Genomic DNA, 24,821 nt, shown 5'->3' with positions numbered 1-24,821 from the left:
ACAAAGAGTTAATTATGTTCCTCTCTCAGTAACAGACTAGAGATTTTGGAACATAAGTGGGGACAGAATGATTGTCTAATCAGGAAATTTACTTCACTTCCAGGATAGATTTCCTGTCATTACTATCTAGCAAGGTAAGATATATGCTTTCAATAGCAGCTGTTGTATGTTTCCAACTGTCCACATGTAAAATAAAAAATTAAATTATAGCCTTTCTTCTGCACAACTGTATGTTGCATGTGTTAAAGGAAGTGCCTTCTGCTTTAACTTGGAATCCCTAGATCATTAGTAGTCACATCTAAACTGTCAAAGAGTACTGCATGTTCCCTAGTATTGTAGAAAAAGAGCCATATGCCGGAGATGGATGAGCCTTCCCTGGTGGATCCCCCTGGGGAAGAGGTGAGTATCTTCTGTGTAACATGAGTGTGGATGGTGAATCACCAGCAGTGGAACTCTTGCAGAAACCATTAGTTTGCCTCTCGCATTCCATTCCCAACTTCCTTCCCCTTAGCATTTCCCAGGAAATTCTCATTCTTCTAGTCTCTCTTAAGCCAGAAATAGTCATGTGGTGGCCCACTGTTGATCAAACTAACGTAAGAATAATTTTGCTGGGGTCTTGTTCAAATGATAATTTGCTAAGAAAAAATATAAGAAAGTAGCTAGCTGGCATCACTCTTTACCCTTTGTTTCTGCCTTGCAAATCTGACTCCTAGAGCTACAGAAGCCATCTGTACCAAGATGCTTAGGACCATTATACAAGAATGCTTAGGACCATTAATCAGCATACTAATAATTTGAAAGAAAACAGGTATGTTGGTAGTATTTAATTGCTGGATCATCCATGAAACAATCTACCTTGAGACATCTTTTTAAATAAACAAAGAATGACAAAGAATGACAAAGAATGACATTATATATATATATATCTACCTGTCATGTATTTTGTAACAGTTTAAATCATTTTTAACTGAAAATGCTAATAGATCATTAAATCAGTCTTAGCCCAATGTGAACCACGTGATATGGAAAATCAGGAATGTTAAGAAAGATTTTTCTATGGAATTAACAAGTCATAGCATTTTTTGCTAATCTATAGCAACATTCACATATAATAACAAAGGAAGGCATAGGTAATTGGAGTTTTGAAAATAGCACAAATAGGATATTCACTGCCAGCAATTAGCAGACAAACTGTAAATGGGCATTTCAGTGAAAACAAATGAGAGCTATATAAAACTTAGCAAGTATCTTTTTAAATGTCTTTCTGTTGTGAAAATACATGTACAAATCCAGAGAGGCTAAAAAAGCAGTGAAAGTGGGACACTAGGAGTTAGGTGTGCTAAAAAGCCAGTGTCTACCCTGCATTGATGTACCCAACCCAGGGAATTTTAAGTTTCCACTTTGATGGTTTTTCAGGGTACACAAGATACAAGATAAAGCCTTGGCTCAAAGTAGAATACATGATGGGAGATTTCTCTATAAAGTTGGGTTCCCAAAGGATTATACCTTCAATAAACCCTTAGTAGAAGGGACAATAAATAAATTTCCTTATGTCACTTGTATTGTATGAGGGGAAAGAAATTGTCCTTTAAGAATTCATAAATCACAATCTAGTCTTCTTATAGATTTCTCCTCAACTTTATGCAATTTAGTTGGTAGGGGGGGACCCCCAGGCAACTGACAGAAATAAATGCAAAATCTACACTACAAAAATCTTAACTTCAATTCAGAACTCTTAATCATAGATAAAAACCAGCTCATAGGGAAAAAAGTCCATGAGTGAAAACTGAAAGAAGTGTACTTGCAGTGACATCCTATATTAGATGTACAAGAAAATAATTTAAATATGCATATCTCAGGAAATAAAAGTTTGAAAAATGAGGACTAAGAGACTTTACACTGTCCATGACGATTTAAAAAGGAATCAAATCAGAGCTTTAGAAATGCAATAAGTAAAAATCGCAGGGCATCAAGGTGGAAGCAAGACCTGGAAGATAAACTAAAGAAAATATTCATGAGGCAATCCACAGAAAGAATTAAAATATTGAGTACTGGTTATGAGACACAGAAGGTGAACTGAGGAAGATTGATTTGGGTCTCAATGAAATTTCAGAATGAAAATAATAGAAGGATAGGTAAAAGGCAACATTTGAAAACAAAAGTGAATATAATGATGAGATATAAAGAATTTTGAGATATGATTTGAAATTATGAATATAAATTTACAGAATAAATGAGAGAAATGCAACTTTTTCTCCTAGAAGAGCAAGAAATTACCAACAGGATAAATGAAAAATAAATCTGAGCAGGATATATTATAGTAATAATAATGTATAATGGTACCATAATATTAACTATAGTAATATAAAATAGTAATAGAATCTTAGGGACAAAGAGAAAATTTTAGAAATGACAACAGAGAAAGATAAACCATTTTTAAAGCAACAAAAATAAACAGGGCATCTCAACAGCAACAACAGAAGTTTAAAGACATTGTAATAATATCTTAAAAATCTTGAAAAAATAATAACTGTTATGTTATAATTTATAATTTCATATTAAGAACTACTATCTTTTAAGTCTTTCAAGAACTAAGGTAAAAGAAAATACTTATTTTGAGGAAAACAAAAGAATGAAAGAATTTACCCACCAACTGACTCCCAAACTTCCAAAGACTGAAATACATATAGTTGGGAAGCATTCCTGGTTGAAGGCTTGACATGTAAGAAGAAACCATGAAAAAAATAATAAAAGTTTTCTTCCCTTCTTTTCTACCTGTATATTCTTTATTTTCTTGCCATATAGAAATTATCTGGGATCCACTCTTTATCCTCAGTTTCCTTACCAAGTCAGTATTGACCTCCACAGGAGTGAAATAAGGATAAATTCTTAGCAGAATAACTAGCAGTTAATAAGCAATTAGCAGGTGTTAATGTTTTATGATACCTGTCATTTTCCAATAATATTTTAATGATTCCTCTGCATCACTGTTCAACATAATTTTATAAGAGTATTTTCAGGGAAATGCTAGAAGTTTAAGAATACTCATACACTTAATGTATGATTTTTCATTCTGTGTCCAAGCAGTTGGATAAATAACAATTGATATTTTTGTGTATATATTCTCTTACAAAGAAAACACCAAAAATGTGATGGTTATTATTTGAGATTTTTCAAAATTTTGATGATTTCATTTCCAGGTTTATAATGAAAATTTGTTTTTTCACCTACCCTATAAAATGGAAGTTTTTAAAAGCATACTAAAATACCAGTTCAGAAACTCAAATTTTTACAAAGTACAGCATTTCTGTATGTTTATACTATCAAATAATAATAATCTACTTTATCTTATCTGTTAGTTCAATTGTCTAGTTCTAATTAATATTGTGATACATAGAGTAAAGGTAAGCATGTGAAAGATACCGGTCAACTGTTCAATAAAAATGTATTGTATTGAGAGTTTATTTTACATTGAAACTTCTAGCATTTCCATGAAAATAATCTAAAAATTTGCTATAGCACTGTACATGAATTTCTTCCCTTTTTATTTAGTACATCTGTGGGCATGGGGAGCACCTAACATGGCATTGTGGAGAGTAGTTGGACAAAACCCTCTAGGTGAATAGTTTTGAAAAGTTTAGTTCACCCCTATAGACCTTCATTTTCTTATAAGTAAATGGACATATTAAGATGAAATACCATTTCTGGTAGAGTGGAAGATCATGGGGTTTTTTATAATTAAATTAGATAAATCATGTAAAGCTTATAAAACTTGGCATGGCACATGGTAAACAAAAAGATTGTTTGTTTCCCCTTTCTGTATGCTGGCAGCTGTATGCCAGGCATTGTGCTAGGTGATTCATGTCTTATGTCTTATTCAATTTACTTTTTCAAATGACTAGGACATTACTTTGAAAACAAAAATAAGCCAACTAACAAAACCTTCAAAAGACAGGTTAACATAATCCATTTTCAATTCCTGTCCCTCAATTTTCAAACATGTATAATTCAGCTGCTTCCTCACTTTCCTATCCAACCAGTCTTTTAAGACTCTAAATTGACTTTCATTCCTTCCCCCCTTATTGAAAATAATAATAGCTACCATTTATTGTATGCCCGCACTTGCTCCACAGCTATCACAGGAGCTTAACGGTGTTTCATTTAACATAAATGAGTCTGGTGGCTTTTTCTCACTTTTGTCCGATTAATATCATTGTGGCATGTGATGTTCTGACCACTCACTTCTTAAAAAAGTGTTTTTTCAGCTTCAGAGGCATCGCGCATTTCAAGCACACTTGAAGCCATCCTCTGTGCCTCCTTTAAAATAAGTTATATGATAGTCCAGTACCTATTTTGTTTCTGCCCACCTCTAAAATCTGTCAGCGTAGGTCTGCCACACTGTACAAATCCTAATGGCAACTTTCACAGAAGATACTTTTGTTTAAAATCAAAACCTGAAGAGCTAGTGACATCTCACTGTGTTTTTAATGTGCATTTCTCTGATGATTAGCGTTGTGGAGCATTATAGATGAATGCATAAAGAAGATGTACATATACATAATGGAATATTACTGAGCCATAAAAAGAAAAGAAATCCTCCCATTTACAACAACATGGATGGATCTAGAGGGTATTATGCTCAGTGAAACACACCAGGCAGAGAGTGACAAATACCATATGATTTCACTAATTTGTAGAATATAAAAACAAAGCAAAATAGAAGGAACAAAATAGCAGTAGATTTGCAGACACTGAGAAGTGACTGGTGGTTACCAAGGGGAAGGGGTTGTGGCAGGTTTGGGGGAAGGGTGAAAGGGATAAAGGGGCACAATAATTCACAACCATAAGTTGGTCATAGGGACGGTGGTACAGCATGAAGTATATAGTCAATTATTCTGTAACATCTTACTACATGGATAGATAAAAACCATACTAGAGAGGGCAAAGATTTCATAATATGGGTAACTGTTGAACTACTGTGGTGTATATTGGAAACCAATGTACTATTATATATCAATGATACTTAAAAAAAAAAACTTGAGGAGATGGTAACTTTGATGTTATTAACATTCAACTTAGCATTTACTAGGGATTCATAGTTAAAGACTGCTCTCTTCCCTGAAACTAGTTTACTTATCCATGGATAGAAAATTTCTGTTGTTTAAATCTTTCCTGAATTAAAAGAAAAAATCTTTAATTTATTTGTGTTTGATTTAATTGTTCCCAAATGAGAAGGAGAAAGCAAATGTGTTTCTGAATCACTGACATTTTTGGACCAAATAAGTTAGGTGAGAAAAACTGTAATGTGGCATATGATCTTTGGAAACAGGCATTTTTGAAACAAATTAATTTAGATACAAACTATAAAAATTATATAAGAATTTCATTTCTCAGAAAACTACACTGGTTTCCAAGGGTCTTCTATTGTGAGGAATAAAATAGATGAGGGTTAATATTATTAAAGAAATGTAAATATTATACTTAGTTCTCTCAAAAGTTTCCAATGTTTTCTGTTTGGAACAAATGATTAATATAGATAACCTTATGGAGTAGCATTAATTATATAATTGATTTTAAAGATAATTTTCCCACTGAGGAAGCCAAAATAAATGTATACCGTAAGACATATATTTCTTTAGCCTTATACAAGAATCAGCAAAAGTAAATTAGTATTATTTTGGGTATTATATGATTTTATTGCTATTTAAAGGAAAACACAAATCCCCATGAATCATTATGTTTTTAACACATATATACATATATATGTGTGTCTATATATATATATATATAATATATGTATATATTATATATCACATGCACAACATATTTTTTCTTTTTTATAAGTAGTGATTACTCATCAGAGGATATTTTTCTTCTATAATTTTCAAGATAAAAGGCCTTCTTCTTAATGTCAACCCATGGCTATATGCTTATGTATTATACTATTAAGCAAGCAACCTGGATTTAATTCCCTGCCCAGATTGCACACTCCCCAGGCTATAATGTTCAACACCTGTAAAGAAGAAAATTACTAATGCCACATGAAAGCACCTATTTTCATTTTAAGGAGAGGTGTTAGTTTCCAATAAAGGAATAAAGTATTATTTTGCTTAGCTTTCTGTTAGAAATGTACTAGTTGTGGCCTTTTCAGCAGGAGATATAAAGCCACCCCACAAAGGGTCCCCTTCCCGGTGTATCTATTGCTCTGTGCAATACCACATGTTTTTCTCATAAAGAAAAGAAAACTGCAGGTATTAGAGATTCTAATTATATGTTTCTACAAACTGAATTAACACGGAAACGGCAAATTGCTTGGGGGAGCATTTAACCCCATGCCTTTAAAGCATTCAAAAGTATTTGTGTTTCTCCACATTTGAACTTGTCGAAGCCATTTGACTATTTTCCCAGGGTATCTGCACCTTGAGCTTTATATTGACACAGAGGCAACTTATTAGGTAGAACTTCCCCCAGCTTCTCTTGAGGGGGTGTAACTTTTCACTGCCTCCAAATCTTAAGATTTAAGGTAGAAGAATATGGACTTGTGTAAGTCAGTGTATTCAAAAACATTTGTATTCACGTACATTTGTGTGTCTGTGTGTGGTTATGTGTTTAGGAAAAAAAGCTCACCGTATCTCAGAAACATCAACAGAAGTGGAGAGACAGCCCTCTTCCCTATGTGATATTAGATTTCTGGAATATTCTGGAATAGGAAGAAAAAAATGGTAGCAACCTATGTGAGATATTTTCATAATGTTGTAAGATGATTGTGGTTATGAATTTCTATTTTAACAACTACACATATTTAACAGGCAAAGTGAAAAGCACAGTCACTGCAATACAACCTTGAGTGGAATATAAGAAGACATCTTATTGTCAGGAATAATTTATCTTGAAGGGACAGTAGAATGCAAGTTCTCCCTGGCTCCCTAATTACTATGAGTCATTGACTCTATTTCCTGTTACATCCATTACGGTCCTTCTAAAATATCACCCAAATCAGTCTTTTATATTAAACTGATTTGATGAAATAAATGACTATTAGAACTGCAACCACTGCTTAAAATATTGACATTTGGATATGATGATATAGTCTTGCATTCTACTATTAAAACAAAACAAATGGGATAAAGTGGAATGGGCTCAAGTTTATTAAACTTTGTAAAATTTAAAAAACATAAAAATTCCATTGAAAAATAATGTATTCCCCTGTATACATTAAGAAATTTTCTGGTGTTAGTTTTTTCTCATGTCAACGTGAAATGGCTGGATTAAGAAAGACAATTTTTTAGATTCAGGTTTGTCTTCTTTTTTTCAACAAGAGGTCATGGACCACCTATACACTGGATCTTGATAGATTAAATACAACTCGTGAAATTGAGTCCTGGTAATATAATAGATACTATAAAATAGACACCTTGTATCTCTCTCCCCCATGATTCCATTCTCTTGTGGTTCTTCCCTACTTCAAATATGTACTTATTGTAAAAATCCATGATTTCTATGAAGTTCTGTAACATTTCTCACCTTCCTTCCTAAGAAACCCATTGCGGCTTTTCTTGCTGTGCTGGGCAAACTTTGAACTCCTAGATGCTATTTATGATAGCTTAAATGAACGCCTTGATAAGACTACAAAGCAAAGCAATGGCTTGACAAGTTTACTGATGAAAAGATTGGTAGGGAGGCAGGGCTAACAACATACATGGATCATGCAAAAGGCTACAGGAGGTCACAGGTTTTTCAGGAGTAAGAATCAAGCAGGGTCAGATTTGTTACAGCCAATTGCACAGCCACATTCTTTTCCATTCATCCCCAGCTGAATCTCTAATTATGACCTACACAATCAGTGCCAAAACACTAAAGAGTGGAACTGTATTGTTCCATGGTGAGTGCTTAGCAAAAGAGCTGGAATTTGATACTTAGTCACAGTTTGCAAACAATGTGGTTGAACCACCTGAAGGGTCACATTTTTCCATTCTGAGGCAATTTATTAGTAATGGTACCTGTCAGTCAGAAATCCCCCCAAAGCTCTTTCACTACTAAACATGACTTTGATATAGAAATGGTTCAAAGTAAGAGGCAAATGAAACAAGAGCTCCATCATTTACAAAGAAACATCACCATATTCCATTTATCCTTTCCTGATGAGCAATCTTTGTAGTTGTGCTCTAAGTGTTATAAGGATTAGGCTGGATGGGTTATTTTAAAAACAAGCCTTTCGATTTGTCTACGAAGGATTTCTAAAGTTCCTAAACTATTTACATGAGTTCTTCCATTTTAACCCAAAATATAAACAAAAGCAAACACTACCGTTGAGACACTTTATACAATGACACTTTCCCAGGCTGTAGTACTCCAGACAGGAATGATTCGAAGTTGAAAAAGCTTGTTTAAATTTCAACACAATGTCTTGTATAAGGATGTTGCACAGTTTTCCCAAAACACACATTCAGACACACACAAGAAAGAACACATATACAAATGCACTTATTTTTCCAGTGTACAAAGTAAACTTCCATTTCTGATTATCAAGCAATTTTTTTCAAGACAAATATAAAGAATTCAATAAAAATTACATTTCTACTCTGGAAAAGAAATACCACCTTGTACATAAAGATGACACATTTTAATAGTTTTCCATACAGGCTCCAGGAATTACTACTTTTTTGTATGTTTCTTTCTTTCTTCTACTGTCTTCTGTTAGGTACTTATGGTTTATACCTGCTGCATTTATGACATGACAGAATGTATTACCATATGTATAATGTTGATATTGCAGCATACTCTCTAAGTGAAGATTTTTGAGAATGACAGCCACATTCTCTAAGGAATTTATGTGGGTCATTTTAAAACAATGAACAAGGAATTTAATGTAAGAAACTGAACATACCGTGGAAAGCAAATTCATCAAATGGAATGGCATTTGCAGAGAAGAAATATCTGAATTCTTTTTAAATTCTTAAATTAAAGTTCTGTAGTAAACTTCTTTTAAATTTTATGGCATTATATATAGATACTTAATTCCAATCCAGGAAAACTCTACTCCAACCATGACTAAAGAGTGTTTTACCTATGCTGTGATTTAGTAGTGTTCTGCCTTAATAAAAATAAAGTTTAAACCTATTTTAGATACTCTGTACTCATTACAAGATTCACTACAAAATGTAACTTTGTGATAAATATAGATAACTATAATGTTGGTCTATAAGTCATAAACTGATGAAAAACTTCCTTTGCATTTTTAAATTAATGAATATTATTGGGTAAAATTTTTACTTACATGACAGAAGACAGGAATATTCACTTTAAAGTTCCTGAAAAAAAAATTGATACAGATGGCTTGTAAATTTATTTCCTCACACCAGAAATTCTATGGCTAGCTCATGTTTCCATTACAAAGTTTTATTTTATTCAACCATAGACTTACTATCATAAAATTTAGCTCAAATGTTTAATTTTGTAGTGATTTAGCCTAACACCATGGAAAACATTTTTATTGCTTGCAGTTAAACAATGTCAATTATAATAACAAATTGCTAATTTTAAAAATGTCATTTTCCTCTTCATTTTTCTAATTGGATATTGCACTTAATAATCAGTTAGTCCCAGGCATCAATTTAGATATGAGTAATTTAATCTAAATTGGTTTATGGGTAAAAATGCTGCAGTAGTTACTGAATTTGGGGTTTGTAATTCTACTTTTTATTTCCTACATGATTGAAAAAACAAATACACAAAATAATTATAAATGTATTATTGGGCACACAATATATAAACCATAATTTGTGCCACCAACATAAGGAGTAGAGGCAAAATTGTATAAGAGTAGAGTTTTGTATGTTATCAAAGCTAACTTGGTTTCAATAAAAACTAGATTATTATAAATGTAGGATGTTAATTATGATTCCCAAGTTAGCCAAAGAAATGCAGATCTAAAGAGCCTGCATTCAAACTCAGTCTAACTCCCAGTTGGTGCTCTTGACCATGTTATGCTTGCAGTTAAAGAGTATAGAAAGAGATTGGAATTAATTCATTCACTGAGAAAATATGTATATTGATTATCCATTGAAAACTGTTATGGCATTGTAATGCTGAATAAAGTATTAAACCTGCCTTCCAGTAAAAACAGTAATCACTGTAACATTTTAATTCATTGTGACATAATAATACCAGTTTGTAAAAAAACAAAATGCTTATTATCCAATAAGTACAGCATGAAAGGAGAGAGGTTTGTAAGTCTTGGTGCTAAGACAATACTGCACAAAAGACAGAAAGTATTAGACTTGAATATGAGTCCATCATTATGTGACTGTTTAAGTGGCCTCCCACACCTCTTTGACTGAACTTCCCATCCCTCTTCCTCTACAGCTGCACTGATTTCCATGCTATTTTTCTTGAAAACACCAAGCACATTCTTGTCTTGAGGGCTCTATATTTGCTATTCCTTTGGTGTAAACACAATCCCTGTACATAACCTGGAGTCCCTACTGCATATATGTCACTTCACTGAAGAGGTCTTCTTGAGTCATCCTGCAAAAAAGAATTTTATTCCTCCCCAGACACTTACTACTTTAATTTATTCACTATACTTTAACTTACATTTTTGTCATTGCAGTTTAAATCTATCTACCTACCTATCTATCTGTCTATCCTCACTGTCCTTGTTTCCCCAAAACATACAAACTCCTTGAGAGCAAACACTGAATCTGTTTTGTTCACTATTATATATTTAGGGCCTAGAAAATGTCAGGTTTATGATTAGTCTTCTCTAAATATTTGTTAATTGATCTGGTCAAGCAGTCACAACCAATATTATATAAATCCTATTACATTTAAAAAATTAGCAAATACACCCTGCCCTAATTATGTAGTTAAAAGATTAAGAGGTACTTAAATATTCACTCAATTTTCTATCAAGCCCTTAGTTGAGGGATTTATTTATTTACTACAAATTTAAAGTAGAAACATTCATAGCAACACTGTTCTCTACTCCCAATGTTCGTGAAATTGTAGTATTCTTATAAGCCTGATTTAGGTATCTCCTAATGAACTTTGACATTATTTCCCTTCTTTGCTATTAGCAGAAAGAAACCTCATTATGCTCATTATAACTTTTGATATTTAAATGTAATTCCTTCTAGCACTAGTCATTACCTTCTCAGATATTTTATCATTTATCTCGAGGTTTCATATCCAAATCTTAAATTCTTCCTTAATTTCCTTTGGAAGGCTCTAACTTTATTTTTAATATAGGCTATTTTCCATTTTAAAGTATTTTTTAAAGCAATAAAGCAAAATGTTGGCTAATCAACAAACACCCATATTTTGTGAGGAGGCTGACCCTGAGAAAATGCGGAGACATGCGTTACCAAAGGATGGGGCTTCTACAGCGAGAATTATACCATTTACTAAAGAAGGAAACCATGTTAAAGGGATTGTGGGATTTATAGGCAGTTGAATAGATGCTGTAATAATTCTATGTGGATAGCTATGCTCATTTGCCCAGCTTTTCCAACTGCCTCCAAAATAGAAAATATTTATAAATTGTTTTGTCAAAATGGCTATAACTAAAAATTCCAATGGCTTAAAACAAACTCCTTGTTGTTAAAAATTTCAGTTGGAATAGAAGGGGACATAGAACATGATCTCTTATTCAAGGACGTCTTATCTGGTAAGATGTACAAAAGAATCATATGTTAAGCAAAGAATAGGCAGTGAAAATATATTACAGCCTCCTAATTTAATTGTTGGGAACAATGGTGGAAAAAGGAAGGTGAGGTGGGAAAATGGACATGGACTCTTTCCTTCTGAAAATATATTTGATGAAAATATCAATAAAATGTCAACTAGCATAAAAATACCATAGTTACCTTAATATGCTACCAGTAGTTTTATGCTATTGAAAAATATTACTTGCAAGTTATCGGGAGAAAAGTTAAAGTACATATCAAATTTCACATTAAGTAAATACCTCTCTCAAAATGTTAAGGAGCATAGATTTGTTACTCTGTCAACCTGAATGGAATATAAACCCATCAGGGACACTGTCTTTGACAATAATTTTCATTTCATTAAAATGCAGTAATCTTTCCTTTCATTTATCTTCCATTTTTTAATAATTTTATTACTCCAGGGCCTATAAATATAACATAACATGTTCAAAAGAAAATATGCATAGTTCAACAGTTTTAAGTTATTAGGAGATAATTAACATGATATATATACTTGATTTTAGGCAAGCAAAATTAATTAAAAGGAAATTCTGACACATATGTTATACAAACAATATAGTTAACTAAACAAGTAAGGAGGCATTTACGTAAGAACTACTACAATACTGAATGGACAGGAAGACATAAACCTTTCTAGACAAACATGATTGTTAAAGAATAAAGGTAGCAAAAATTTCACACAGAGAATGGCCAAAATTAAAATGACTGCAAATTCCAATTGTCATGATCAGTTTAGGCATGTACTTTTCCAGTCAGGTAGAGTATTATTATTCAAAAACATTGATGTGAAAAATCAGTATTTCTAACCTTTCATAAGTAACATAGTTACCTCACCCTGTATTAGATGATTTTTTTAAAAACAGCATTCATGTGATAGATACCTGGGAAACAGATTGGCTGGGAGAGCCAGTTGTTGGTGAATGATTCTGGTTCAAAATCATTTATCTCAAAGCTTTCCATATTTTTTTCATATGTACACATGCACAGAAGGGTACATGTATGTGTGTGTGTGTGTTTTACTGTATTTAAATCAGCATTTAGATTTGGCAAAGAAATAAACAACTAAATATACAATATTTCCAGGATCTTTATGGAGTGTAAAGCTCTGAATGCCTCATATATTCAGAATATGGTCCTTCAATATCATTTTTCCAAAGAGTCAATTGATATAATAGAATTTAACATCAAATTTTGCTACTAATGCAGCTATGTTGAGAAATAATTCCTCCTAATAATCTTACTGCCCTAAATATTTTAGAAAAAGGGTAACTCTAAGAGGACATTTGGGGCAATAATTTTTTTTTGATTTTATTTCAACTTTGCATGTAGAGGAAAACTAAGTCCATTTACACTTGTCTTTCTGCCTATGAGCACTTAAAGGAAGTTTCCATAACTGTGATTCATTGATATCAAATTCATCAAACAATCTTTTTATGTGCTATTTGGTATTCATGGAGTCTTATAAGTCTATTAGCCTTTTAAAGCTTTTCTTTGAACCAAGAAGTCAAATTTTGCCTCACTTAGAATCTAATGGGTTTACAAAAAGCTATGCTCATTTTAGAGTCAGAACTCACTAAATTTGAATTGAATTCAATGAAGAAAGAACTTTGTTGGTATTTATTTGGGCTAAAAAGTGGGGGAAGACAGAATATATTCCAAAATAGTTATAGAAAATTAAAAACCATAGCTTAAATAGCAAGACTGCCTAAAGTTGATGATAAAATTGGGTTTATTAATTATTTTCCTAAGAATTTAATCTAAGCAATATGGAATAATGAGTGAGTCCAGCTTTAGTAATTAATAACAGAAGGGAATATGGTAAAATTCAGTAAATTTAACAAGCATCTGTAGACATTTACATTACAAAGATTCAAAGACTTGGTTACCCTGCCTTCAAAGAGCTTGTGGTTAAGCAGTAGAGGAGTATACATAAGCAAAACTTGCAATATATTACAATAAGCCAAATGATAGAACTACATTCAGAGTAACACAGAAGAGAAAATGAATGCCACTCTCTGGAGGAGTCAAGGCAGATTATACAAAATGAGGTATAGCTGTAATCGTGTACTGAAAAGCAAACAGTTCTCCGAGTAGACAAATGAGTCAGATCCCTGGGTGCCATGTAAATAAGTTTGGACAAAGCCTAATAATAATGAGAGCCATTGAATGTTTTAATGTAGAAGTGACATGGTATGTGTTTTAGTAGTCAATCAGAATAATAAATTGCTGTAGAATGCTTCTCGTACACAAATGGGGCAATATATTCACAACTTATTGTGACTGAGTTTAAGCCACAGTTTCCTTCATCTACCTATCCAATGTTCTTTAAACGACTAAATGTTAAATTATTTGTATGTGGAAACAATGAAAAAATTACTTATTCTGAAAGAGGAATTGTTATTTATCCAAAAGTTGTTTCTTCAGCTTCCCCAAACAGTTTTAAACGGTCGTTTATGTTAAGTACTAGTAATTCAATTCCATGACAGGAGCACAGACAAAGCAGAATCCCAGTGACTATCATACAAAACATCTCAGCCCTGTGTACTTTTATGTATATCACCCTTCAGCATAAAAGATCACAGGGGGTTTTTACAATAGGCTATCTGGATAGTTAAGATGATTCCCAAAGGGGTCAAAGAAAGAATGGTATATGGTAAATCAAAGGAAAATAAGCTTTAGGGGCTAATCTTTCCTGGAAGATGAGCTGCAATGAAAAAGGAATAACAGGATGAACTGAAGTAGACAGAACTAGTAGGTGGGATTTTGTGTCACTTGAGCTAGTAATTAGTTTTTATTGACAGTATTCAAAGTAACTCCCTGCTTTGGCCATTCTCCTTTGCACGTTTTTTTCTAGTTAACAACCTAGCTCGAACATCAATTACTTAGACCTACATTGTTATTAAGATAGTTTCATGTAATATGCCCATAAGATTGGCTACAACTCTCAATTTGTATTTTAGTAGAGCATATTTCATTTAAAAACATTATAAATTTAATTTCAACATTAATCTGATGCTTTTACAGTATTTTCTATTTTTAGGTCAGTTTTTTTTAATAAAAGAGGAAAACTGCTTTAAAGAAAAACATTAAAGCAAAGATTTTTTTACACTGGCTATTACATTACAATACATGGGAACAGAGTATTTCAGATAGACAGTATTTTCAAACAAGGAATGCCAAGAGTAAAGCATCTTGAAACTTGCAGTAACCAGATTGACAGAATAAAAGCAAATAGAACATCAAAAAACTGAATTGTGTGAATCTACTAAAATATTTGTCATAATCAGTAGTTCTTAGACATACTTTTCAAAATTAATTTCTCTAAATTAATTATATCCCAGTACACTATTGGTGTTTTTCAGGCCAATGTGACATTAACAGCTCTCCAACTAAATTCAGCTGACTTTTTAAAGTTAACAAAAGATTTTTTACAGATAATAAAAGTTGATGGCTAGACAGATGAACAATCAACGGAAGTCTTTATAAACCAAGTAATCTATCCTGAAAAGAGGTAGAGGAAAATATGTAAGCATTATATATTTTCAAGGACTTTCAAAGACTGCAAAGTACGCACTATGCATTGTTGATCGAAAGGAGGTTAAGTGCTATTCTTGTAGCAGTCAACAAATAAGTATTTCAGACATAAAATAGGAAGACCACAATGAAGTGGATACACCTGTGCTCAAGGAGTTCATAGTGTGTTTGAAATGACACACTGTGTCATTATTGTGTGTGTGTACGTGTATATAAAACAAAATAAAAATGGACAGAATAAAATGGCCCTACCACATTGTATGTTTGGCTCAACCAATTCAATCAGCTTTTGCCACAACTTCAAGGCATCAGATTAATGTGTTAACGATGGAATCCACAGAAGACCAACCCTGTAATCGCAGTGGGTGTGCCGCAGGGCTTATGCTCGTCATAGAGTTAAAGCTTCATTCTTTCTTGGAGCTGTAATAGGTCAGATAACTTTTCCCTAGGCAAGACATTGGGGCTAACTTGAAGTGTGACCTTCTTCATCATGTGTATCATCACAGATTGTCAGCAAACCACTTGGAAAGTCATGCCTTTCAACCCACAAACTGTGTGGCAAGAACATTTCCTCCTTGTCTGAGTAAGGACAGCAGGGAATGACCAACACTTCAGGGCTCCATAGCCCTTGAAGGCTCTTAGCTTGTATATTGTAATAAAGATTTTGTTAAAGTTTCGTTTTTATTTCAGCTTATAACAGGTTTCATTAAGGTGTCTTCCTTACAACAGTTTATTCTAACTATGTAATAGAGCAACATTCCAAAAAAGTGTCAATATATCTCAAATGCACTAAAGAAGCTAAAGGAAAGGAGGTTTTCTTTTGAGTTCGATATATCAGAGGGCTGAGCAGGATGAGGCTGTGCTAACAAAACTGAAGGAGTTTCAGTGAGAAGGTGAACAGCAGGAAGGCAGAATGGGAGCCCACTTGTTCAGCTCCCTCTCTTCATTGGTGATTTTCTTTCTATAGATGCCCACTAAAACAGCTTTAGAAAGAAAAGGGTAAGAAGAATGCTTATTTTTTAATCGGGGTGAGAAAACTACCTCTTTAGAGCCAGAACTAACTTCTCCGTTCAATGATTTCTCAGCGGGACCTAACATGGACTTACAGTAATGACCATTAACCACCGACAACTGTCTTCGCCTGTTACGATTTAACGACTGAAAAAGCAAGATGTTGGCGAATAGCTTCTCTCCTTCCTGTTTGTAGCCCTTGGAACCTAAGTCAGAGGCTAGGGAGGGGGATGCACCCATCCCCCCCACAGCTCCCTCCTTCCGTTCTAAATCCTCGGAGAAGAGAGGATAGAAGTACAGGAAGCATGGAAGGCTAGGACAAAGTGAAGGTGCCTGTGCCTACTTGGATGAATTTCACCTTACTTTCTTGCCTGCCTGAACTCTTGATTCTATTTCAAGAAGCAAAACTATTTTGTTATTTTAGATTACTGACTGCGGGGTTGGTTTTATTTACAGTGTTTTATTGAACCTAAACAAGTCAGCAGTCCTGATTATTTTATTTTGACAGAACAAATATGCGTGCTATGAAAATTTCTGGATCATGTCTGATATTAAAACAGAGCCCTGAAAATGGATTTTTCTGGTGAGACTTTTCAAACACTGACTGTCAAAGGTTAGCCACCCACAAAGAAGATTTAGATTAAGGATATAAAAAGCGTGCATGTGGAATTAGTAACTGTTAGAAAGTGGAAAAGGAATTAAGTCTATAAACAAAAGGAATAGGGGTGAGAAGGCAGTGCCTGTGAAGACTTCTGACAATGTTACCAGTGCTCTAAGGATCATAAAGTACAAATAAAGCAAACGGAATTCATACCGTATTGTTGAATCAAGAATATATTTACCTTTAAAGGTTGAGGATTTAAAACATGTATTTTCAGGTTAGAAAAGATACAGTTAGTAAATCCATAATATGTGAGACAGAACTAATGCATTTATTTATAAATTCACATATTTATGAGCACCTACCATGTTCTAGACACTATACTTGGTAAGGGGTAAAGAAATAAACAAATATTCATGACCATTATTACACTTGGAGCAGAGGAGGAAAATAAATAAATAAAATTGTATTTTGTTTAAAAGCACTACCCATCCATGGGTCAATCACAATGTCGCAGGTTGTACTTTCCAAATACAGCTTCATATCTCCTGTCTGGAATTCTCTCCTTTAAATGTGACTTTGCCACTTCTGTCATCAAATGGTGAGGCCTCTTCTCCCACCTGTTCACTCTGGCAGCCATGTCATAGCCGAAGTAACACTATGTGACATAGAAGGCTAGGTCAGTGAGTGGGATGGTTTCCACCTGGTGTTCGTGGGACACTTGCCTATGGAGTCCTGACCTACCCTGTAAGCAGAGTGAGTATCTTGAAGTCATCATGCCATAAACAATTTCAACTAACTCATGTGGAGAAATGATACAATGATACAAGACTACAGAAAGAAGGTGACTGGCTCACTCCCAGGGGTTACAACACTACAGTGTGCCAGCTTTAGCCATTATGTAACTGCATGTAAAACCAACACAGAACAACCCAGTCAGGTACTGCCCAAATTCCTGATTGAGAGAATCAAGATATTTATATATGAAGAAATGTGAAATATAGCTAAAGCTGGGTTTTGGATGAAATTTATAGATAAGAAAATGTAAATCACTTTCCTAAGTGAAATCACTTTTCCTAATAGTCATTTTTAGGAAGCTATAAGAAGAGGAATAAATTACATCCAAATTAAATAAAAGAAAATAGTATGAATGAGAGAAAAAAATCAAAGTGAAAATTGATAAATCCTCAGTCTAAAATTAATAAAATTAATAAAAAGCTAATGTAACTGTTATATCTCCAGCTAGACTGATGGAAAAAAAGAGAAAAATCACAAATTATAAATAATGTGACTGAGAGAAGGGACATCACTATAGAGCATACAGATATAAAAAGGATTATAAAGAGGTTTATAAACTTTTTATGCTAATACATTTCACACCTTTGAGGAAAGAAATGAATTCCTTGTGAAGCACCATTTATGAACATGACAGAAGAAGAAACAGAAAAATCTGAATAGTCCTATGTAAGTCAAATAATTGAATTCACTATAAAACCCTACCGACAAAAACAACAACAAAAAAAACAAATGAACCAATAAGGAGCACCCCAGGCCCAGATGGATATACCAGTGAACTTTTTCAAACATTAAAAGAATAAATAATATCTATCTTACACAATGTCTTTCATAAAATAGAGGACAGATCATAGCCAAATTCACTTTATGAGGTCAGCATACCTGATATTAAAACCTGACAAAGACAGACTAAAAGAATATTGCCTCTAGACAAATCTTGTCAACCCAGAAAATATCCTAAGAGAGGCATTAGCAAATCTAATGTAGCAACATATAAAAAAGGTATATGTTACACAATGGAATATTATTCAGCCAAAAAAAGAAGAGAAATCTTGCCATTTGCAACAACATGGATGAAGCTAGAGGGTATTACACTCAGTGAACTAAGCAAGGCAGAGAAAGACAAATACCATATGATTTCCCTCATTTGTTGACTGTAAAATCAAAGCAAAACAGAAGGAACAAAACAGCAGTAGACTCATAGACACTGAGAAGTGACTAGTGGTTACCAAGGGGAAGGAGGTGGGGTGGGTAGGGAGAGTGAGGGGGATAAAGAGGCACAATAATTCACAATCACAATATAAGTTGGTCACAGAGACGGTAGTACAGCTACCTTAATAAATAGTAACTGTACTGGAGGGGGTGAGGATTTAATAATATGGGTCACTGTTGAACTGCTGGGTTGTACATTTGAAACCAATAAAAGATTGTATATCAATGATAATTCAATATAAAAGAATATATATGTGCAAAGCAATCAACTGCATTATGAAAAGTTCAACATTCAGAAATTGGTGCAGTTTACATTTATAGAATAAAAGAAGAAAATTTTATGATCATCTCAATAGAGAACAAAAAGCATTTTGTTAAAATATAATTTTTACTGAAACCTTCAAAAGATTATACTGAGAAGTTCCTTAATCTTATAAAAATGGTCTATGAAAAACCTATTACTAACATGAAAGTAGTGGCTCAGCCCTGGACATCTATCTTCTACGATTAGGAACAAGGAGAAGAGATACACTCTTACCACATCTTTTCTTTATCACCAACATCACCAACTATTTTCATCATTCATCAGTCACATCAACATTATGCTGGAAGTTTTAGTCAAAGAAAAGAGCAAAAAAAATAATAAATAAAAGCATAAAAAATAGGAAAGAAGAAGTAAAGCAGTTTTGATTTGCAGAATATATGATTGTATAAGTAGAAAACTCGAGGGAAGCTACAAAAAAGAACTACTAGATACTACATAAAGTCAGCATAGTGAAAGGATTCAAGTTCAATATACAAATATCAACTGTAATTATAAATACCAACAAGAACTAATTTAAAAACAAACATTTTTAAAAGTATCACAGTAACATCAATGACAAAGTATTTAGGAATTAACCTAAATTGTCAGGGCCTCTTCACTGAAAACTACCATATACTATTATAGAGTAACGGAGACCTAAATAAACTGAGAGATTAAGTATTAAAATATCTAGTCTCATAAAGTTAAGCCACAGAACCAATACTAACTCAACACCTCAGCAAGCTTTTGAAGAAACCAGCAACTCTAAAATTTATATAGAAATGCAAAGAATCAAAACTGGAATCTAAAAAAGAGAATACTTTTGAAGTATTTAAACTATATGGCTTAAAGGCTTACTTAAGTTTGTGCTCAACAAGACAGTACGATCATGGTGCAATGATTTATATCTATCAATGGAACAGAAAAGAAAGTTCCAGTATAAGACTCACTTGTATAGGGTTCAACTGACTGTCAGCCGAGGCACTAGGAGAGTTTAGTGGGGAAAGGAAAGTTTATTTAATAAATGGTGATGACATAAATAGATATTGGTATGGAAAAAATCAGTCATGACCCTTAACTCAGAGTATACAAAATAATCAAGATCCAGAACAGGACAAAATATAAAATTTAGAAATGTAAAATTCAATATGAATACATAGGGAGATAATATTTGCAAATTTGAGGTATGCGAATGTTTTCAGTTAGGACACAAAATAAATGAACCATGAAATTAAAAAATTCCTAACTTCAGGTTGGTCAGAATTAGAAATTTCTGTTCATTGAAAAAAATCACTTAAATATAAGAGATAAGCAAGCCATGACCTGGGAGGAAAATATTTAAACTACAAATATCTGACAAAATCTTTATAATTAATTTAGAGAGAAGGGGTAAAAGAATGTCCTAGGAGAGGTGGAGAGTGAATAACTTGTGCAAGTTCATGTGATTTCTAGGCAGCATGAAGGACTTACTTGAGGTTAAAGGTCATCAGCTTAAAGAGAAACCTGTCAGCATGGGTGTGGTTCTCTCTACTTCTCTTCAGCAATAGGGGTTCAGGGATGGAGTAGGCGGAGAATTGATTTTAATCCTAGCTGCAAAGCGTGTAAAAGTGAAAGTTGGGCAAGGGAGTCTAGAGTTTATAGCATATAGGGATTATAACAATTGACTGTGAGATTGAATCTGGAGCAGAGCCTTTAATGCATTGTAGGATTCATTTTATGTACCATAAAATGACGGTGAGTAACTTTTTCAACCAATCTTCAGTTACATTTAAAACACTATGTCTAGGTTGCCATATAAATATTTCCTGTCAATCAATAATTCCAAAAATATGACAGATATTTTGAATCAGTAAAATGTATGTTATGAATCATCAGAAAAAAAATGGATCTTAATACTCTATTTCCTGAAACAGGTAAAATTTGTATGAACTTGACATTTTCCTACATGGTTTCCTAAATATTACCTCATCTTTTCTCAACAAACAGAATCAGGTGGAGCAGCTATTAACATTTCAATTTTACAAGTGAGAAACCTATCTACCCACCTACCTCTTCACAATGATTTAAGTGCCCTGTTCATCATTTAATTTATAATTCTATCATTACAATTAAGTATTTCATTATTAGAAATAATGAAAGTATGGAATACCTCTCAGCTAATTATTTACATTTTTACATGTAATGTTTACATTTTTACATGTAAAATTTACATTTTTATAGCCTTGGAGAATATGCTAATACACATTCTTAATGACTACATTAAAAAGTTACTAGGATTAGTGAAAAAATCAAAACTCAGGCTTTGTAGTCAGACAAAAGTTCAAGTCTCTGTTCAGCCACTTAATTGCCAGAAGACCTTAGATAAATTATTCAGCTAAGCTGTAATTTCCTCATGTGTAAAATCGGTATGACAAAATTTATCCCAGCATTTTGTGCTTTTTAAATATGATGCTGTATGGAAAGCTTACATGGTATCTAATATGTTGTCACCACTCTATAAATAGTTATAATTTCATAACAGTTTAATATGATTATTTATAACTATGTTTATATGTAATATACACATTTATAAATGATAAACATATAAACACAGTTATAATAATCCCCAAGTCAACTTCTTAGTAATGTTTGTTAGTATGTAAGTAATTGTTCAGCTACAAAAATTCAATTAACACTTGTTTGCCCTCATAGTAAATATATACAAATGGACAATTGAGCATATGAAAAAACATTTCTTCACCTGTTCCCTCATTTCCCTTAGGTGACCACTTTGAAGAGATCTTGTATAACTTTTTCCTTTATTTTTTATACCAGTGTGGTCCCATTTGCATGCCTTCCTCAAAATGGATTCTTTTTTAATTAACAATCTATTTTGGAAAGCTTTATTTTCTAAATCCATTCACATTCTTCTTAACAGGTTGAAAAAATTGCATTGCAGGAAAATATTCTAATTTTTCTAACAGTTCTGTCTTGGTAAGCATTTGCTTTATTTGTAGCTTTTCAATATCTAAACAATTTTCATGAACACCCTGAACACTACATTTTTGGTGATTGATTAAAATATATACTTAAGAAAAATCCTCAGAAGCAAAATTGCTGGGTTGAAAAAATATGTGCAACACACATAAGATTTCTCCTCACAGAAAAGTGTAGAAACCTTTCTGCTTCTGCTTTGGGAAGAAAAATATCCCCTTTGGGTGATATTTAAAGTCAGGTCTATGGGTAATCAAAGTACAGGGAAAAGCCCCTGTTGTCAATTTTGAATCATTCTGGAACAAATTTGACCAGCTATCACAAATAACTTTCAAATCAATTACAGATGTTTGTAGCCCTAAACTTATTGTTGAATAAGTGAAACTAAATCATTAACCTAAGATTCATATTACTCTTACCAGGAATAGTAGTGATTTTTATAGAGCATGACAATAGATAGAAATTTGCTTTAGATGTGGGTGAATATTTGATGCAGAAGGAGTTAAGTCTTCTGTTTATGAAGTCTCTATAATCCCGATATCCATCACTACTTTACAAAATTACTTTGTTTGAAAATTTAAAGCGAATTTATCATAGCAAATTTGCCTTGGCAAAACCTGTTTGAAAATCCTCAAAGACCCAGCCATATGCTGAGTTCATGTTTCATGGAATGCCTTATTGCATATAGGACAGTTTCATTTTTAGATGTGCATTATCCCCTTAACTTCCTGTCTTACAGTTAGGTTGATGAAGAAACTGGAAGTCTTGTTTCTTCCTTCTATAGTCTATATAGCCTTATTCAGTATTGCAGCAGTTTCCTCAAATCAATGAACAGTTTACATGGGTTAAATTTGCAATCTCTGTTCCCTTGCCATACTCTTAATCTCTAAATAAATTTAGTAGTATTTGTTTAACTTGTCATTTTTCAAATCTATTTCAATTTTTTTTATCTTTACTTATTTAAATCTATTCTTAACATCTGTTTTTTTCTAATAAAACTTGAGTCTGAATAAGATGATTCATAGAAGGATTACACTTTTCTTCCACTTTGTGGAAGTTAACATTTGGCAAAAGAGAATAAACACTAAGTAGACTGAAGATTGTTATTTTAAGGCAAGATTTTAAAAAATATACAGAAACAAAAAATAATTGAGTTTCCAACACAAACCCACTTGAATACTCCCCTGTATGAGGGATCTGTTTCATGAGACTTGCTTTGTGGACAACAATAAGGTCATGAGGCCCATAATGGAGAATAAATCCCATTGTTCAAGAGTTGATAATGCCAGCAATCCAGGTAGGTATCACACACCTTGTGAGTGTGATGTGGCCATTGGAGAGCATTTGTATGTCATTGCCAGAAACATTGATAAAGACAGCATGTGGTGGCACAACTAATAATAAAAATCTTGTGTTTCAGTGGCCCTGGTGTCATGATGATCTCTATCCCATTCCCTTGCTTCTTTAAACCTAGTGATGCCTTTTTAATTGACCCTTAGCATGAAATATAAATAATACTATATAACTGTTTATTAAAAATTAATTTGAAAAATCTTTAAAAGCCAGCATATGTAGTAGGACATGCACAGGGCAACTATGTGTTTTACCACCAGCCAGACTGCCTCAGGCGATGCTCAAGGACCTGCACACTGCAACAGCACTGGGCTACCTGTTCTCCTGGCAGCAGCCTGCTGTATGCAGGTTCACCTGTCACTGACCAGAGTGGCCATTTCCAGTCACTACCTATCTGAACTTGATGTACTGGGTGTCATTGGTCACTCTCTGTGACCATTTGTGCAAGTCAACAAGGAGCTGTTTGTCTGAAGTGAATCTCTGTCAACTGTCAGTCTTTGCTGTTCTTGTTAACATTGGAAGTTTGCATGGTAACATCCTCATAGGTTTGTAATGTGTTATTTTGCCAGGGATAGCTTAAAATTTTTAATGTTGACCAACTCCAAAACTTCCCAATTGCTTGCTTCATTTTTTTCAAAGATAAATCAAGAAGAAAAATAAAAGCTGTACTCTTACACATGTTGAATCCCTGCCATTATGCCAATTAAACAGTGAGAAGCAGGGAAAGAGAGCCTCTGAATCTAGTTTCAGAGTTGTGCTTCATGAGACATTGTTTCAGTCTGAATGACAGGCAGACCTCATGCTAATTCACACAGTGCCATGCAATGTTATATTACTCTGTGCAAAGTCAGGAAATGGCATATAATGGAGCCACCGAAGAAAGCACTCCCTGTCTTTCCCTAAAGGCCACACTCTGCATTAAATAGTCTTCCGGTGTTTACATGATTTCAGTAAGGGGTAATCCTTAAGTTATTAAGAATAATTGTTTGACTTTCTTTGAAAAAAACTGTATAGAAGTGCATTTGCTAATAAAAATGCCGTCAAAGAAAGCTGTGTGCGAGGATCACATCAATGAATCAAACCTGACTTTATTAGATGATTTCATTCTAGTTACACTTTAAGAAGAAGAAACAATACCTGTCCCTCTTGATATAATAGTATACTTCAAAGCAAGATAAAGAAAACTGCTGCACCAGAAAGTGAAGTAGATGTACTGAAGCAATGGTTATGACTGTTAGAGCAATGAAAAATGCATCCACCATACACCAATTGTTTTACTTACTTTCTTTTGTAAACAGTTTGCCTCAAT

The 24,821-nt window shown here is 33.3% G+C and overlaps 1 protein-coding gene across 4 annotated transcripts in view; it reads right to left on the bottom strand.

The window, feature by feature from the left end:
• Nucleotides 1–24,821, bottom strand: part of SEMA3A (semaphorin 3A) — a 442,921-nt gene that overhangs the window by 380,046 nt on the left and 38,054 nt on the right. For all 4 annotated transcript variants that reach the window (XM_073238902.1, XM_073238903.1, XM_073238901.1 and 1 more), the window contains one exon: nucleotides 9,278–9,311. The gene's annotated coding sequence lies outside the window, so the exon portion shown is untranslated. The remainder of the gene's footprint in view (nucleotides 1–9,277; nucleotides 9,312–24,821) is intronic.

The sequence above is a fragment of the Manis javanica genome, chromosome 6 (assembly GCF_040802235.1).
Source record: "Manis javanica isolate MJ-LG chromosome 6, MJ_LKY, whole genome shotgun sequence".
Taxonomy (NCBI): Eukaryota; Metazoa; Chordata; class Mammalia; order Pholidota; family Manidae; genus Manis; species Manis javanica.
Note: the sequence above shows the minus strand (reverse complement) of the source record. Positions and strands in the feature narration are given on the sequence as shown.